This window comes from Hibiscus syriacus, unplaced genomic scaffold (genome assembly GCF_006381635.1).
Source record: "Hibiscus syriacus cultivar Baekdansim isolate YM2019G1 unplaced genomic scaffold, ASM638163v2 tig00110457_pilon, whole genome shotgun sequence".
Taxonomy (NCBI): Eukaryota; Viridiplantae; Streptophyta; class Magnoliopsida; order Malvales; family Malvaceae; genus Hibiscus; species Hibiscus syriacus.
The window spans coordinates 71,396-88,747 of NW_024062744.1; the positions used below are offsets into that span (position 1 = coordinate 71,396).

Below are 17,352 nucleotides of genomic sequence, written 5' to 3' on the forward strand. Positions count from 1 at the left end.
AGGTACATCGGAATGCTTTACTGAGAGTGCTCAATCAAACGTTTGTGCCTGAGGATATACCAGTGAACAAGTTGGATCGAATTGTAGGGCACATAGCTGCTGATAACGACATAACTTTCGCTGATGATGAAATTCCTGATGGTGGAATGGGATCGGTAAAAGCCCTCAATATCACAACTCACTGTCATGGTCATGTCTTACCAGGTGTTTTGATTGACAATGGGTCTGCACTTAATGTTATGCCTATGGCCACATTACGAAGGTTACCGGTGGACAACTCACATATGAGGGCCTACCAAAACATTGTCAGAGCCTTTGATGGAACTTAGCGGGATGTGCTTGGAAAGATAGAGGTACCACTGTTGATTGGACTAACTGTCTACAATATTGATTTTGTGGTGATGGACATCAACCCTTCATATAATTACTTGCTTAGGAGGCCATGGATTCATTCTGCAGGGGCAGTCCCTTGGTCTTTACACCAAAAATTGAAATTAGTGTCAGATGGTCAGTTGATCAGTATTGGGGCAGAGGAAGAAATTATTGCTTCTGTGACGACTGACACCCCATATATTGAGACGAATGAGAATGCTCTAGAGTGTTCCTTCAGAGCCTTAGAATTTGTCAATGCTACTTTTGTTACTAAAGGAAACAAGATTCCTCGCCCACGCTTATCTAATTGTACTAAGATGATTATACGAGAGACTCTAGGAAAAGGAGCCAAGATAGGAAGGGGTCTTGGTAGATGCCTGCAAGGGACGTTATATCCCAAATTTGTCATGATGAAGAGTGATCGCTTCGGACTAGGATTTAAGCCTGATTTTCTGCAAAGAAAGAAATAATTGAAAAAGAGAGGTGAAATAAGAAGAGCTAGATTGAAAGGAGAAGACATTCTGTGGGAGAATATGTATTTCCCTCCCCTTGAGAGATCTTTCAAATTTGGAGGAGTGTTTGATATAGAGCAACAGTTAGCCAGAGCAATTGATGAAGAAGAGCAGATGAAAGACAAAGACTTGTTCAATGAAGCTATGGAGGGTTTGGTCATTAACATGATATCTAGAGATGATAAAGCAAGAAGATATTTGACTAGAATCCATCCTTGCTTCCTAGGGGAAACACTGAAAAATTGGACTACAGAGGATCTCCCTGTAGTTTTTAAGATTAATTCAGATTAATACCCAGTACTAATCCTTATACTTGTGCCCGCAAGTATTAAGGAATTTTCTTAAGGGCAACTATGTTAACTCTACTTGCTTTCAATAAAAGACAGTCTTTTGTTTCTTAAATGGCCATCATTATTTACATTTTCATTTTTTCGTTCTTTATTCTTTACATTCATTTCATAAATTTTGGTCTCATTCCAAATATATATTCAATTTAATTTTTCCCTTTGCAGGTGTCACAATATCAATAGCATGAATGTTTCTGAATTTAATAATGAGATAAACTTTGAACAGCCCATATGTCTGGAAGAAATCAATGAGTGTCAGGATGAGGTAGAATGTGATGTTCCTAACGAACTATTAAGACTGGTAGAAAATTAGGACAAACAGATTTTACCTCACCAGGAAGAAACTGAGGTTATAAACTTGGGAACTGATGACAACAAGAGGGAAGTGAAAATTGGCAGCGTACTTTTTGTTGAGATAAGGCAAGACTTGATAGATCTGCTTCGAGAATTCAAGGACATCTTTGTGTGGTCTTACCAAGACATGCCTAGATTGAGTACAGGCATAGTAGTGCACAAGCTTCCGATAAAGCCTGAGTGTAAGCCAGTTCAGCAAAAGCTCAGAAGAATGAAGCCATAATGTTGTTAAAAATTAAAGAGGAAGTGATGAAACAGATTGATACAGGGTTTCTTCAAGCGGTAAAGTATCCAGAATGGGTCGCTAACATAGTTCCTGTGCCAAAGAAAAATGGGAAAGTTTGCATGTGTGTGGATTACAGAGATCTCAATAGAGCAAGCCCAAAAGATAATTTTCCATTGCCTCATATAGATACTTTAGTGGATAACACTGCTGGTCATTTATGGTTTTCTTTTATGGATGGCTTCTCGGGGTATAACCGAATAAAAATGTACATTGAAGACATGGAAAAAATTACATTTGTGACTATGTGGGGCATATTTTGCTATAAAGTGATGCCATTTGGCATGAAAAATACTGGGCAACTTATCAAAGAGCTATGGTGAATGTTTTCCGTGACATGATGCACAAAGAGATTGAGGTGTATGTAGATGATATGATTGCCAAATCCATGACTGAAGGTGAACACATTCCAAACTTGAGGAGGCTTTTCCAAAGGTAAAGTCAGGGAAACTCTTGGGTTTCGTGGTTAGTCAAAGAGGAATTGAGATCGATCCAGATAAAGTAAAGGCCATTCAAGATCGCCCACCACCTCGTACACAGAAAGAAATTTGAGGTTTCCTAGGAAGATTAAATTATATATCTCGATTCATTTCATAATTAACTGAAAAATGTGACCCATTTTTCAAATTGCTTCGAAAGAATAACCCCAAAGTTTAGAATGACGAGTGCCAAAAGGATTTGGAGATAATCAAGGGATATTTATCTAATACTCCAATTCTGGTGTCACCAATCCCTGGTAGACCATTGATCATTTATCTAACGGTATTTGAGAATTCAATGGGATGTGTGTTGGGGCAGCATGACGAATCTGGAAAGAAAGTGAGAGCTATCTATTATCTAAGCAAAAAGTTCACCGATTATGAAATTCGATACCCATAAATTCAAAAGCTATGATGTGCTTTGGTATGGGTTACTCGAAGGCTCGGGCAATACATGTTATACCACACTACTTGGTTGATATCTAAGCTCGACCCTTTGAAATATTTAATGGAATCACCGGCTTTAACTGGTAGATTGGCTAGATGGCAGATGTTGTTATCAGAATTTGACATTGTATATGTGAACCAAAAAGCAGTCAAAGGGAGTACCATAACAGATTTCCTTACAAGTCGTGCCTCAGATGATTATGAGTCCTTGAACTTTAATTTTCCAGATGAGGATCTGATGTGCATTACAACCAGGGAGGAAATAATTTCAGATGATAAATCCTGGAGGCTGTATTTTGATGGGGCATCTAATGCTTTAGGACAAGGAATTGGAGCAGTACTGATTTCCCCGAAAAATGTGTATTATCCTTTTACAAGGAAATTGGAGTTCTTTTGCACCAACAATATGGCAGAGTATGAGGCTTATGCTATGGGGTTAAGAGCAGCTGTAGAAAGAAAAATCAAAGTGCTCCAAGTATATGTAAACTCTTCATTAGTGGTGTATCAATTGCGAGGAGAATGAGAGACAAATGATCCAAAGTTAGTGGAATACCGAAGATTGATCCTTGAATTGGTAAAAGAATTTGAAGATGTCACTTTCAATTATCTCCCTCGAGAAGATAATCAAATGGCAGATGCTTTGGCAACACTTGCTACAATGTTCCAAGTAAATAGAAGAGCTGACATGATGCCAATTAAAATGCAAATGTATAAAACCCCGGCACACTGTTATAATATCGAAGAAGAGGAAGATGGTCATCCATGGTATTATGACATTTTGCAATACATCAAGCATCAAACTTACCCACAAGGTGCTTCTGAGATCGATAAAAAGACAATAAGGAGAATGGCTGCCGTATATGTATTAGATGGGGAAGTTCTATACAAAAAAGGTAATGATCAAGTTTTGATGAGACGTGTAGATGCCCGAGAAGCAAAAAGTATACTTGAAGAAGTGCATGAAGGTATATGTGGAACACATGCGAATGGGCTTTCTATGGCCAGGAAGATCATGAGATATGGATACTATTGGGCCACTATGCATTCAGATTGTGTTGATTATGCACGAAAATGTCACAAATGTCAAATATATGGAGATAAGATTCATACATTTCCGTCACCTTTGCAAGTGATGACCGCACCATGGTCGTTTTCTATGTGGGGCATGGATGTCATTGGGGCAATTACACCAAAGGCTTCGAATGGACATCGCTTCATATTTGTGGCAATTGATTATTTTACTAAGTGGGTTGAGGCTGCTTCATATACAAATATCACGAGATCTACAATTTGCAAATTCATATATAGAGAGATAATTCGCCGGTATGGGTTGCCAGAAAGAATTGTCACAGATAATGCCATCAATCTGAATAACAAGATGATGGTAGAACTTTGTACTTAGTTCAAGATAAAACATTCTAATTTTGTGACCTACCGTCCAATGATGAATGAAGCAGTGGAAGCAACAAATAAAAATATTAAAAGGATCATCACAAAGACCAGTGATACTTACAGAGATTGGCATGACAAATTACCTTTTGCCTTGTATGCATATCGAACTACACTGCGAACTTCGACAGGGGCCACGCCTTTCTCTTTAGTCTACGGGATGGAGGCAGTCTTGCCAGTGGACGTAGAAATCCCATCACTTCGAATTTTGAAAGAGGTGAAGTTGGATGAAGCTGAATGGGTTCAGGCTCGGTTTGACCAATTGAATCTCATTGAAGAAAAGAGATTAAAAGCTATTTTCCATGGTCAGATGTATCAGAAACGGATGATGAGAGCTCATGATAAGAAAGTTCATCCAAGAGAATTTCGAGAGGGTGATCTAGTGCTAAAAAAGATCATGCCAATTCATAAAGATTTCTGAGGAAAATGAATGCCTAATTGGGAAGGTCCATATGTTGTCAATAAGGCCTTCTCTGGGGGAGCATTGATCTTGGCAGAGATGGATGGAGAAAAATTGAGAAATCCAGTAAACTCAGACTCTGTCAAGAAGTACTATGCTTGAAGAAAAAAAGGAACAAATAAAAAGATGAAAAAATGAAAAAAATGAAAAAAAATGAAAAAATGAAATGAAAAAATGAAAAGAAAAAAAAGGAGGGTTTGAGATGAAAATCCGCAAAGGACATCTTGAAACCAAATGAAGACTTTGAGTTGAAAACCTGAAAAGGCAGCTCAAAGGCATTTTGAGATTAGGCATCAGACAACTAAATCTTCTTGAGGGTCTGATATTTTGAGAGAAGCTTCACATCTATAGACATTTTGGCAATTCTCGAAGTCTTCCAGACAGAAGCTCAACTCAATAGTTATATCAAGTGGATTGATTCAGGAATATTCGTGCTAATGATCCATAAGGACATTTGACTTATGGTTTTAAATTTCCATTATTCATGTGATTGCCATAACTTTGTAACTTCAATTTCTTGTCAGTAAATTCGAAGTTTGTTATTTCAAGTCCCAATTTTATTCATTTTTCTTATAAGTAGATTGCCATGGCATTAAAAAATAAAAGATTTTTTGGTATTACTCTGAATTAATACTTCCATATCAGAGATTCTAACCCTAATGATTGAAAAGATTAGGGTATGACATGGCCAAAGAAAATGCATGTGAGTTGAGAAAAGAAAGCACATTGAAAACACTGATATTTTGATACGCTGACAAAGATGAGCAGTTAAAAAGGAAACAGAAAATAATTTGCATGGGAACAAGAGAAATGAGAATTTGTATAAAATAGCCCAAGCAAAATGTGGAGTGCAAACAAAAGGACAAATGACACATTTAAAATGAAGATTTGCAGGACCACAAAGTTCATAATATTAAAATGACATCAAGCATACATCAGTAAGCATCTATAAATAGGAGCATGCTTATTCATTCATATTCATTGAAATGCTTTGAATGTTTTGACAGAAATTCAGAGAGAGTCAATAACAATTAAGATTCACCACAGAAGGAGGTGAACCAACATTTCCAATGGAGAGTTCATAATAAGAAGAACTCATCCAACAGAGGGAGAACAAGTTCATAATGAGAAGAGCTTGTTCGACCTATCACTCGATTCATGGCATTTCGAATCAGTGATACCTCGCTTGAGGGATCAGTATTTCCAATGGAGAGTTCATAATGAGAAGAACTCATCCGAAAGTGGGAGAAGAAGTTCATAATGAGAAGAGCTTGTTCGACCTATCACTCGATTCACGGTATTTCGAATCAGTGGCACCTCGCTTGAGGGATCAACATTTCCAGTGAAGAGTTTATAATGAGAAGAACTCATCCAACAGAGGGAGAAGAAGTTCATAATGAGAAGAGCTTGTTCGTCCTATCACTCGATTCACGACATTTTGAATCAGTGGCACCTAGCTTGAGGGATCAACATTTCCAGTGAAGAGTTCATAATGAGAATAACTCATTCGACAGAGGGAGAAAAGTTCATAATGAGAAGAGCTTGTTCGACCTATCACTCGATTCATGGCATTTCGAATCAGTGATACCTCGCTTGAGGGATCAGTATTTCCAATGGAGAGTTCATAATGAGAAGAACACATTCGATAGAGAGAGAAGAAGTTCATAATGAGAAGAGCTTGTTCGACCTATCACTCGATTCATGACATTTTGAATCAGTGACGCCTCGTTAGAGGGATTGACATTTCCAAAAGAGTTCATAATGAGAAGAACTCGTCTTAAAGGAGAAAGTTCATAATGAGAAGAACTTTTTCCTTTCAAGTCTACCACAGAAATAGGTGACTCAACATTTTCAGTGAAGAGTTCATAATGAGAAGAACTCATCCACGATTGAGAAGAAGTTCATAATGAGAAGAACTTGTTCAATCCAACGACGAAGGAAGAATAGATAAAAAACTGGTTGTCTTTTTCATCTTTGCCTTATTCTTGTTAACACAAGAATGTGCAAAGAGGAGTAGCTATAGAAACCCATTTTTTGATTGGGATTAAAATATATATTATATTTATTATTATATACTATAGTATGATTATTATTATTATTATTATTACTACTAATATCATTTTATTTATATTTTATGCAGGCCAACAAGTGACAATTATATATCCAGAGTATACACTCACTGCCCACACCGCCAACTCTAATTAGCCTTTGTGTCAATGACAAGATCTTATCCTCACCAACAGCTCGGGCCATTTCAATCGAACTCATCAAATCACATGCACCAAAGTCAAACAAAATTAATGATTTTACCTAACCCATCAACATCATACCAAACGCAAAGAAAATGCAGATGCATCCAAGGATATTCGGTGAAGATTTCAATAATAAAATCGAAAAGGAATCGAGAAAAAAGAGGGGGGAGGAATATTCGGTGAGAACAAAAAAATTATCAGGGGAAGCGAGAGAGAAAGAAAAAAAGAGAAATTTTCACCAACGATAGAACTATAGAGGGGTCTTGGTTTTCAACAAAAAAGAAAAGGAGACGAGAATTTTCATTCACCCTTCGAAAAGCCAACAGAAAACCATTGTAGCAAGAATCTCACTTTTGTATTAAAAAAATCGAAAGCAATAAAAATACAATTTGGGTTCAAGGTATTTTTTTTTTTGGATTGTTTTCATTTTCCGTTTTCTCTATGTGTGCATGTGTGTTTCGAAATAAAAAAAAAACAATTGAAAAAGGGAGGAAAGAGATTTTACCTTAGTTTTGTGAGCTTTAACTGCCGGAGTGATTGTCCTCATGTTTAAGGGGCTAGGTGGTCGGTTCTGAAACAATGAGTCTTGAGTAGATTCTAAAAGGATTCGGATGAGAGGATTAAATTAAAGCAAAATAAAAATATAAAATAAAGAGTGAAATATAGTTTCGATTTAGTTTACCTTATAGTGTTTGGGTCTTTGCTGAAAAAGATGGGAGTCATCATGAAGGAGAGCATCGCCGTTTAAGAAATAGGGAAGGGTTTAGCAAGTCTTACCTGGTTAACGTGGTATGTGGTCGGAGCAAGGAACATCCTTTGGAGAAGCTGTCAGCATTGTGAGTGTTAACTTTGAGCTTCTCGGGCATGGGAAGTAGAAGAGAGAGTTGAGATTTCTTTGAAGTTGAAAACGGCCGGGTAGTTTAGTTTAGTATTAGGTTTAGGCTAAAGTTAGATTTTATATTAAAATATTTGGAACAATTAATTTTTAGCTCACTTGTACATTTACCTTTGAAACTGATTCTTTGTTCATATATATTTATTTAACGTGTCTGTAGGAAGAATAACTTAGTTGGATTAGTATATATATATATATATATATAAAAATATTGGGGTATATATTATATTTAATTAGCCCATGCATGATCAATTTTAATATATTTTTATTATATTAGATGCATACTTGTATTTACTTTTACATTCTTTATATCATTTATTTAATAAGTATAGTGGTCTATTACTTGTTCATAATATACGTACATGTTTGTATGATAGTATGTATATATGATTAGTTAATATAAATTCATATAGTACCTTACATATATTTGTGTATCCTAGATTGAATTAAATCTTTATATATTAATATTGAGTATTAGTTATGGTTCAAACGTTCAAAACTTATTTATGGTAATCATATATAAGATATAGTTTATAATCTAAATAAATGCATATAATTTTTGTATTAGAATGTCATGGTAATTTTCATGAGTTAAATAATCATTTGTTTTATTTAATTATATAATTTTTGTATTAGAATGTTATGGTAATTTTCATGAGTTAAATAATCATTTGTTTTATTTAATTAATTTTTGTATGATATCTTCATGTGCATAACTCGACATTATTACATGTTTTAGTCCTTGTTTTAATTTGGTTTAATTGTAATTTAGCCTTCAGGTTTTTGATTTGTTGCATTTTAGTTCTTATAAGTTTAACTACTTATTTTATTTTCTTTAAGTTATTAATCTAAAGTAAATTAATTAAATTCCAATAAACGGATCATATTTTAACTTGATATTTGATTCAGGATTTTCACCATTTACGACAACGTATAAGCGACACAGTGCCAGTTTTGGGCGCTGTGGGAGTGCTAATCCTTCTTCACGCGTAACCTACTCCCGAACCCGTTTTAATCGAATCTTTGGTAAACGCAGACCAATTTTTGTCTTAAAAATGATTTTTCTTAAAAATTGTTTTTAAAAGACATTTTTAGGTATTCTACCTACCTAACCCAAAGGTTGATGGCGACTCTTTCAATTTTATCCAATTAATTCAAAATACTCAATTTTCCAAAATTAAAAATCGAAACATGTTTTTTAAAAACAATTAAACGATTGTTACTGTCGAAAAATGGTTACGACAAAATATAAATAAGGGATTAAATTGAATTAATTCAAAATTTGAGAGAAAATTATAATAGGTGACCAAAATGAATTATGCATCGAAACTGCAGGGACTGCAAAAATAATTTAACTATATCATAATTGCACAATGACCCTTCTTATAAATAGCTCTTTAAACCCCAAAAATTTCATTTCTAGCATTTCTCAAATTTTAAAATATAAAAGAAATAAGTAAAAAATTAAAAATGTTAAATTAACAATATAAATATTAAAAAGGATTATAATGAAATAAGTTGAAGTTTAGAGGTCAAATTGATGCTAAAAGTGAGCTACATAAAGAAATAAAAAGGTTAGGGTACCAAATTGCAAAAATATAAAAATATAAATAAGGGATTAAATTGAATTGATTCAAAATTTGAGGGCAAAATTATAATAGGTGACCAAAATGAATTACGCATCAAAACTGCAGGGACTACGAAAATAATTTAACTATATCATAATTACACAATTACCCTTCCTATAAATAACCCTTTAAACCCCCCAAAAATTTCATTTCTAGCATTTCTCAAATTTTAAAGCCTTTTTTTCCTCTCAAATTGTCAACCCAACCAAGGAATCGGCCATAAGCCGACATCGAGTTGGCCGCCCGGACCACCGTTGGTTGCTGCTTCGGCTACCACCATCGGTGGCCGAAAAACTTAAAATCATCCCCGAACACTCCTCTCGACACCCTGACACCAAACCCGAGCCCCAAATTTCCTTAAAAAAACCTCAAACGGTGTAGATCTACGTTCAAAGTCTTGATTTTTTTTACTTTAAATCAGTGACTCTTTGATTTCTAGGGACCATCCTTTTCTGATGAGGCCTCTTTGCATTTCAGACGAAGGCTTTTGATTTATTTATTTTTTTGTGATTTTTCCTTACTATTTTTGAATACTCTTTGCTTAGTTATTTCGTTTTTGCTTTGTTGTTCGATCACTTGGGGTTTCTTGTAGTATATTGCTTGTTTTTCTCTGTGTTTTGCTTGGCATCGCCGGAGGCTTTTTATAGCCTTGAATATGGCCATTGTAGTCCCGAAAGGGATGGAATTTTCACTGGAAATCCAACCGACTGAGTTCATGTGAGTTGTTGCTCCAATTTTACGATATCCAGCGGAGGATTTCGACTAGTTGGTAACCATGCTGACGCATAGCCACCACGTGCCGCTGAAACAGTGACCTAATGTATTTTGGTCGTTGGATCAAAGAGCTAGATCCAACGGTTCTGATTGATGTGGCGCCCCTGTTAAAGTATGAAATCCTAGCCATTACTGGGTCAGGCAGACATGTTTGGGCCTTGTTGGGCTTCCACCGGGCTTGTTGGATTAGGCTAAATGAGTTTTCGTGACGGTTATTCAATTCTTTTGGTGTAGGTCCTTATCTTTAAAAAATATTTCATTTTCCTTCGTATTTTTAGGTTTAATATTTTTATTTTTATATAAATTTTTCTGATGAATACTGTCTTCATTTTCTCTCTATGTTTGATTTATTATAATTTTATTTTTTTTATTTTTATTAATAAAAATTAGTTGTCATTGTTAAAGGAAAGGAAATGATACTTGAAATGGGAAGTTTGTTTTAACATTTTCTTTAATTTTCATAAATATTAAATAAATCGAAAAAATGAAAACAAATCATAGCCTCTTATTTAGTTATGTGCCTATTTGTCTTCTACGAAGAATCAAAATCATTTGTCTTTGATAATAACTTATGTGTCAACTAGAATTTCAAAATATTATTTAACGGTTTAAAAATGTATAGAATAATCATTCTTTGTTTTTCAATGTAGAGATTAATCATTCACTATTGAAGTTGAACTTTTGGCTATAGCTTTTATACTCATGTATTCGCCTTGTATTTATATATTTTATCATCGTCATCACGATATTTTATATTTTTATAAAATTTAATAAAAGTAAATTATTATTTTGTATATATACATCTTGAAAAATATTTAAAAATTAACGTTGAATTGATTTGGTTAGATTTTATGGAGGGTGAATTCAAATTATGGGGGTGAAACTTTTTGATTTGATTGACATCAATTCTATATTTTTGGTCGAGTCTGGGCAATTACGAATGAAGTAAAATAGGTTGGAATGGTCGCTCTTACTTCTGCAGTACCTGATCCGGATTAATTGATCAATATATTTATTTATTTATTTATGTCGGATTATGTTAAATGTGAGTTTTTTACCTCAAAATTTGAGGTGGGTTGAAATCATGTGGATGAGATATACTTCTCGGATCAACTTGAATTCGGACGAAGAGAGTATACTTATCAAGTCATATCGAATTTAAGTAAACAAGTATACTTTCGAGTCAAATTGAGTTGATAATAAATTTGATCCAACTTGATTCGTTACCATCTCTAATCCCATGCCATTATCATCTATAGTGACGACATCAACTTTTTTTTTTCAAATTAAATCAAGAATAGAAATATAAATAGTGAAAACAAAGGTCGAAATTTGTATGCTAGTAGTTAAAATACTATTTTTACCATTTGAACTAAAGAATTTAATCCTTTGTGTCCAATTTTTTTGTTGCCGTATTATATTCTGTATTGTGGGTGGATATATACAGTAAAAGTATGTCGTCTTATGTTGTAGTGTTTCCATAAACAATTAAGAAGTATTAGATGATGGGTGGTCCATCATGACTTATTTTATCATATTATGTCATATATGATAAGAATAAGAATGAAATTTTCTAAAGGTAAATACAAATTAAGACATTCAACACGTTAAATAATTTTAATCGTTAAAAAGAATGTTATTTTTTTAGAAATTTTAAATTCAAGTGACTATATATGCTATATATGTATTCTTAATAATTAAAAAAATTAATCATATATTACTTTGTAATTATCTCGTATCATTAAAAAAATCTTTCAAGAAAAAAATTTTAATTTTTTTTTTAGAAATTTTAATTTTAAATATAATGTAAACAAGGGAATAAGATGACTAGAAATGCATGATTATTTTTTATATTCATAGATTTAGTATATATTTATTTAATAGTAAATTTAAAAATTCTTAACATATTTTAAATTAAATAAATTTATATTTTTATAATTATCAGTTATATAAAATATTTAATTTTAACTTTATATATATATATTCTTATAATTCATATAACAAATCAATTTAAAATTTAAAATTCATGTATTTATATGAAACATAAAAAAATACAAAAATATATAAGAGTACGTGTAGAGAATTCAAAGGGCAGGTGAAGCAACTTCAGCCAATATATTCAGTAAAGATCCAATAGCGTCAATGGCTAACCTTTTAGACCATTCGGAGGGTCCACTTGGGTCAAGCTAAACCCCATCAAACTAAGTCTTGGGATATATCAATGTGCTTCATGTAGAAAGGGTAGATTAACTTTTAGCCCCCATTTCTCCTTTGTTCTTTGTTTTCTTGGCAGATGTAGTCCTCCTTGAAGGATGCCAGTTGTTGCGTGAGTGTTCACATCATGCAGTGCTTTATTTGATGGTTCAGGTGCTCAGTAAGTTCTTGAACGTGTTTTTTTTTTATTGATGATGAGCTATAAACAACAAATTAGATACACTTTCTCAGGTGCACTGTACATCGCATTTTCTACACTTCATTGTTATGCATTTTCCCCTGTATTCGTTTTTCAACACCAAAAACACATAATGCCCCAAGACTGAACGTCTATCATCAGGATCACTGCCCCAGTCAGTATCTAAGAAAGCATGCAACATAGTCAAATCTTTTGAGTAGCAATCCATATACCAAAATCCATAGTTCCTTTGAGATATCGAAGTATGCATTTGACACCTACCCAGTATGCCTCACAGGGTGCTTGCATGAACTGACCAACCTTATGAACAACGAATGAAATATCAGGCCTTGTATGAAAAACATACAATAGGGCCCCAACAACACTTCTATAACGATGAGCATCAACCTCATGACCAGCATTTACTCTACTGAGTTTAGGAGTTGCTGGAATGGGGGTATCTACAGGCTTAGCATTGTGCATATTGTGTCTAACTAGTAACTCATCTTCATACTTCCTTTGACTTAAGAAAATTCCATCAGAGGTATGAACAACTTCAATACCCAAAAAATAATGCACAAATCCTAAATCCTTAAGAGAAAATCTTTGGTGAAGACTGTCAATGATAGCTCAAACATGAGCCTCAGAAGATCCAGTGATCAGGATGTCATCCACATACACTGCCACATAAGTGGTAACATTATCGGCAGAATACACAAAGAGAGAATTGTCAGCACGTGAGGATTTAAACCCCAAGGCACACAAGAACCCATAAAACTTGTTGAACCAATTCCTAGAGCTTGTCTCAAGCCATGAAGATACTTTTTAAGCTTGCACACAAGCACTTCATTCGTACCACATTCTTCAAAACCTTCAGGCTGCCACATATACACCTATTCATTTAAGTCCCCTTTTAGAAAGGTATTGTTGACGTCAACTTGCTTGACTTGTCACTCATATGAGACAACAATAGATAAATAAAATTAATAAATTTTCAAATAAAATATTTTTTTCTATTTTCACAAAATTCAAAAAACTCCAAAATACTTTTAAATTTCCTAATCCAAAATATTTTTTTTCTATTTTCACAAAATTCAAAAAACTCCAAAAAACTCCAAAATACTTTCACTTGGTATGCATGCATGCACCACTATCAAGATACTTCATCATTTTCCATAAATTATTGCATGTCTCATTTCTTTGATTTTCTTTTTCTTTTGGATTTCTGTATAAATAAGTTAATATGATCCAATCATGAATAGGGACGGAGGCAGAATTTTACGTTAGAGTCAAACTTATAAAATTCTAAGGGCATGATGCTAAAATTAGTCGTCCAACGTTTAACAGAATGATCATTTTAGCCTTATTATTATTTTTAGAACATTTTGACCCCTAATGTCTCATTTTATGGAAAAAAGGCCCCCCCGATGTTTGATTAATGATTTCCATCCATGGAGGGACTTTTTTACCTCAAAATCAAATATTGGGGACCAAAATGCTCCACACAAAAAATAAGGGTCAAAATGATTATTTTGGTAAATGTTTGAGGCTAATTTTGGTATTATGACAAGTTTAAGGAGAACAAACTTATAAAATTTTAAGGGGAGCGAAAATAAATTATCAATAGAAAATATAAAGAGAATATATAAGGAGGATGACAGATCCCTCAATCCTCTAAGTCCATCACTGATCAAGTAAATATGAAAGGGAAAAAAAAAACAGGATTACCCAAACGGATTATATGATGTTGGAAGGAAGTCGGATATAGAGGGGATGTTCCCTCCTCCATACTTCGAGTGGTTCCAACTCGACAAGGATTTCACATAATACACAAACCTCGAGGAATGCATCTCTTATTTGTGTCAATACATCACCCACAATGGCCCTTTCCATGGCTTGCTTGGCTTTTCTCAAGTATTCTTCCTTAAACTAACATCCATTTTTCCAATTTTGGCTTGTATTGAAATGGTAACATTAGGTGCTGTCCCTGTTTTAGGGTGCAACTCTTTGTGCTTTTCTCTTGGGTTACAAGGCACAGGTAATTTATAAGTTTTGTTCATTTTCAAAAACTGGAACCTGGTCTGTTCTATGGCCTTTTAATTGGTGATGATTAAACGTTAGAGTTTGACTCAAATTCAATCTCACTGATTTACAAAAATAAAAAATTTAGTTGGATTGAATTTACTTCATGTTGATTAAAGTAGAAACTGTAGTTTGAATAAATTTATACTAAATATGTTTCTTCTATGATTAAATAACTACCCGTATAAGTAGATACTGTCGTCTTCTATCGTGTAAGAGGTTGTGGCAAAATAGGGGAAGGTAATTTATAAGTTTTGTTCAGGTATATTGATAAAAATGTTCCTAATTTAACTAAAAATATTTGATTAAATAGTCACTTTGACTTGTATTATATCTCTTTTGAATATTTTGAATCATAACTTTTCAATAAAATGTCACCTTCATATATGGAAATCGTTAGTCAACAAATGGATATCATTTTAAAATAGAAGTTTTTTTGGCCCAAGTGAAATGGGAGGACCAAAATGCTTCAATAAAGAACAAAGATTAAAGCGACTATTTAGTCCAACGTTAAAATTTTTGTTTTAGAATGAAACGTTGGTGTCAAAATACTAAAAAGATTAAAATTAAAATGTTTGTTTAATCAAATTGTTACCGACATTTCTTGGCATCCCTTTTGTTTACTGTCATAAAGCTGGAACTTGTACCATTCTATGGCCTGATGATGTAAAATGTTGTGGCAAAACAGGGGAAGGTGTTAAAGGAGCATCCACCCTTCAAAATGTTCGTATCCATATCTGGTTCAAAATCCAGAGATCCAAGCATATGCGAGGTGGCCTACAAAGACAAAATCGAGACGAAATCGGTGCACTTCATCGGAGCTAAGGACTGGTTAAGGTTGCCTTCGGAGGAGCTAGCCAATGCCTTCCATGATCCTCTCATCATAAGGCATCCCCAAGGCCACACCGTCCCTGGCTTGGGTACGTACGTCCCGTCCAATGCTCACAACTTGTTGCCTTCTCCATTATCATATTCACTGTGTCGGGATTTCCATCTCCAAATTGTTTTCAATCTTGAAATAAATCTTGGGGTCTCTAACACTTACTCCAATAACTCCATCCATCTCTGCACGTAGACGGGACATCGACGGAGCAATTACGCAAATGGATTGCAGATATTCTGGTTCCAAACAAGGGAGACATCTGCAATGGAGAACATGATGAAATGAGAAGTGTTGAAGAAACAATGAAGGTCGATGACGAAGAGAGAAAACATATTATCAACAAGAACTCAACTGACGCCACTGAATTCGAGAAAAACGAAGTGAAAGAGGAGACACCAAAGCAGAACATCAACTCAATGGATTCCTCTGAATTCGGAATGAACGAAGTAAACACTTGATTTTGTGCGGAATCATTGTCGAGTTGAAATTCGTGTGCTATCATACACATGGCGGAGATGGTTTTTTCAGTCAGAAAAATTTGGTAGAACTGCGGTACTGCATTTTATTTTTCTGAAGTGTTGTAAGCAGGCTCATGGTACCACTTATGTGCATCGTAATTGTTTGTTCAAATGGGCATGCATTAACCAATCATTGGCCATCTTGAAATTATGGTGCTCATGTAATGTTAAATGGTAGAATCAAAGTTTTTGTGATATATAGACCAGCCATAAGTGAACCTAAAGCCAATCACATATGACATAACACGGAAAATTTCAAAAACAGTGCACAAGGGAAAATGTTTCGATAATATTTTAATAATAATAATAAACAATAGCAAAGAACATAAATATAGATGTCAATGGAAACACTTATCACCTGGAAAATGACACTACAAAAGAAAAAGGAATATGCTAATAAGAATAATAGTCAAACAAATAAAATATATATATGAAAAAAGCAAATGGAATGATTTTGGGGACTAATCTGCCAAAAAATATTAACAAAACAAAGAACTAGAGATGCACATAGTCGGATTTAAATCCGATCCGGATGGGATAAAAATCGATCCGGTTTTTTCACTAAGCCAAAAACCCGGTTTATAAAAAAATCGGTTCGGATCATAACCGGTTTGGAGGATCGGATGATGTAACCGGTGTAACCGGTTTCGGTTTGAAAAAAACCGGTTTTTTTAAAAAATCAATTTTTAATCCGGTAAAAAATCCGATCATCCAATTTTTTAAACCCAGACCGGATTTTTAAACCCCATACCGGATTTTTTTCCGGATAAAAAACCAGTTTTTTATCCGTTTTTTTTCAAACCGGTTTTTAATCCGGTAAAAAATCCGGTCGTCCAATTTTTTCTCAAACCGGTTATACTATCCGGTTTTAAAATATCCGATCCAGTTTAAAAAAAAAACCGGTTTTTCTCAAATCCGATTTCGGATATTTTTTGCACAAAATCAGATATTCGAATTTTTTGTACACCTCTACAAAGAACATGTTTTTATTCTCTTAATAATTTTCAATTGTTATACTTACGGATAATTTTTATATTTTCTTTTACTTTTTATGCAAAGAGTAACTAAAGTTTAGAGGGAAATGGAGATTTTAAGTAGAACTGTGCACTGAATAACATACACATACCACTCAACTGAAGAGAATAAGAACCGCTATAATATTTTTTATACAAAATTTCATTTTGTTCATGGAAAAAGCTATCAGATTATACAGACAAATACGAAT

At 34.0% G+C, this 17,352-nt stretch overlaps 1 pseudogene; it reads left to right on the forward strand.

Moving 5' to 3' along the window:
• The first annotated feature begins 905 nt into the window (after positions 1-905).
• Positions 906-16,067, forward strand: LOC120126262 (annotated as a pseudogene).
• The last annotated feature ends 1,285 nt before the right edge of the window (positions 16,068-17,352 follow it).